At 39.8% G+C, this 2,636-nt stretch overlaps 1 non-coding gene across 1 annotated transcript; it reads right to left on the bottom strand.

Annotated features, from left to right (window-relative positions):
- Window positions 1–2,299: 2,299 nt before the first annotated feature.
- On the bottom strand, window positions 2,300–2,406 carry LOC141683679 (small nucleolar RNA R71). Its single transcript, XR_012560402.1, has one exon. It is a non-coding gene; the product is annotated as a small nucleolar RNA R71 (small nucleolar RNA).
- Window positions 2,407–2,636: the final 230 nt, after the last annotated feature.

Genomic DNA, 2,636 nt, shown 5'->3' with positions numbered 1-2,636 from the left:
GATGATGCTGAATGAACTGAATGATACACCTCCCATTAATGCATTTAAAATAGAAGCTCGTGATTTGGTCCAAGCTAGAATGGATGACCTTCTGAATAGAAGCAAAGGATCATCTCTCCCAGATTCAACAAAATCAACAGATCCGAAAAAAGAAAGCTACCAAGAGAAAGTCTGCTCAGACTCAATTTACTCAAGAAGGAGAAGGTAGTCAAGGCAAGAAGCTCAAGAACAGGATAAGTGGCATTTTATACCACTTAGTGTGTCTTAAAATGGCTTAAATTGGTGTCTTGAAATCAAGTATTTTGTGTATTTGATGCATTTTTCTATTGTTTATGCGTTTCAGGGTATTAGTTGTATTTCGGGGGAGTAATCATCAAGAATAAGCCTTGGCCTGTGTTCACCATTGCGAGAGGAAAGAAATGGGCAGATTACGGCGAAGAAACGGAGCAACTCAGGATTTTTTCCAGTAGAGGCCTGAGCGCCCGCTCAGCAATGCTGAGCGGCCGCGCAGCTCAGCTTCCTGAGCGGCCGCGCAGGGAACTTCTAATTCTGTTTGGTTTCCACTTCTATGTAATCTGGGTTTTATGGGACTATTATATAAGTAGATTTGAGACGTTTTTAAGAGAGAAGATAGTAGTATTACGCAAGGAGCGAAGGAGATAACGAAGAAGACCGATTTATCACACTGCAACGAAGAGGAAGCATATTTTCTTGTGATTCTTGTTTCGTTGTAACGTTGGATGCTAGTTTTCTTACTTTGAACTTATTTACTCTTGTGACGTACTCTGATTTAATATAATTAATTTAGTTATTATTTTCTTGTGTTTGTTTATCATGATTTCATATGAACCCATGATGACGATAAGTGCTATTATGGGCTAATCGTGATCATGGGGTTGCAACGGATTTATTATGGAATTCTTTAGTAATTGTTTAATACTTTAGTGTGTGATGATTGTATGATATCTAGTATTGGTTGTGCGTATTCGTCTTATGTGCGTCGCGAACATATAAGATAGGGTGTTAATCTCTTGTGAAGCGACAGTGGATCTTGAGATTTAGAACTTGCCATGCTAGCATAGGTTCATGTACGTTGTGCATGATTAGTGGGTAACTCTAACAGTTTTATTTGCCCTATGTAATCAAAAGGAATAACTTGTGCTTAAATCGTTGTGTTGTCAATTTCTGTAGACATATAGGAACTCAACATAATTGATGACTATTCAACTTCTATCTTGATTGTGGATGTTTGGTAGAATGGTATTAGTACAATGAAAGTTGGCTTTTATCAGTTTTGTGTTATTCGATTAATATCATCACTGTCACATGCTAAAGGTAATAATGATGACTATTGAAGGAAGTAGTAATGAAGTTGTGATCTCATGAGTGTTTTATTATTGATAATTTGAAGTGTTAGTTAAGTGATTAATTAAGTAGTTAATTGTAGTTAATATTTAGTTAACAATTTTAAGTGTTAGTGTCTTAACATTGAGAAGTAATCATACATTGGTGAGTGAGTTTAATTAGACAATAATTTAGTCTGAGTCTCTGTGGGAACGAACTAGAAAGTATTCTATATTACTTGCGAACGCGTATACTTGCGTGAATATTAGCGCGTGTTTTCGCCCTAACAAGTTTTTGGCGCCGCTGCCGGGGACTCGACGTATTTGTTTAGTTTATGTACTTACCATCATTGGTCATTAGGACTCAGTGATTAGGACGTAGTAGTTACTTATTGTTTTCGGTTGTGTTTCAGGTACTTTAGCAAGCGTTTATGCAAACTCATTCTCGTACTCGCAAGAGGACTTTAGATACAGCTGAGGAGACAGACGAAGTTCTTGATATTCCGGAGAAGTTAGATTTTGAAGATTCGGATTCAGGAACTGAGCGGAAAGAACCAGTAAACATGGGTGATCGTATTGTTCAAGCTGATCCAGCTCTTATGGATTTTTCTCGGCCAAAAATTGATGACATCCAGTCAAGCATTCTTCATCCGGCTATTCAAGCTAACACCTTTGAAATCAAGCCGGGCACTGTTCAGATGGTACAGAATTCTGTTTCTTTTGGAGGAGCGGCAACTGAAGACCCCAACATACACATAAGGAATTTTGTCGAGATCTGCAGCACTTTTAAGTATAATGGCGTGACTGATGAGGCTATCAAGTTGAGGCTTTTTCCATTCTCACTGAGGGACAAGGCCAAAGACTGGTTACATTCTAAACCAGCTGGGTCCATCACTACGTGGGAAGATCTTGCGCAAAAGTTTCTGGTGAAGTTTTATCCGATGGCAAAGACTGCCGCTATGAGGAGTGCTCTTACTCTGTTTGCGCAGCAACCTACTGAATCTATGTGCGAGGCTTGGGAACGCTACAAGGAAATGTTGAGAAAATGTCCACATCATGGAATGCCTGATTGGATGGTGATCACTGGTTTCTATAATGGTTTGGGGGCCCAATCTCGGCCCATGCTCGATGCAGCAGCTGGAGGCGCCCTATGGGCTAAAAGCTATACTGAGGCATATAATCTTATAGAGACTATGGCTGCAAATGAGCATCAAAACCCAACTCAGAGGATGACGTCAGGTAAGGTAGCAGGTATTCTGGAAGTTGATGCAGCCACCGCTATTGCAGCCCAGC

The sequence above is a fragment of the Apium graveolens genome, chromosome 1, assembly GCF_009905375.1.
Source record: "Apium graveolens cultivar Ventura chromosome 1, ASM990537v1, whole genome shotgun sequence".
Classification (NCBI taxonomy): domain Eukaryota; kingdom Viridiplantae; phylum Streptophyta; class Magnoliopsida; order Apiales; family Apiaceae; genus Apium; species Apium graveolens.
This window is presented reverse-complemented; position numbering and strand designations above follow the sequence as displayed.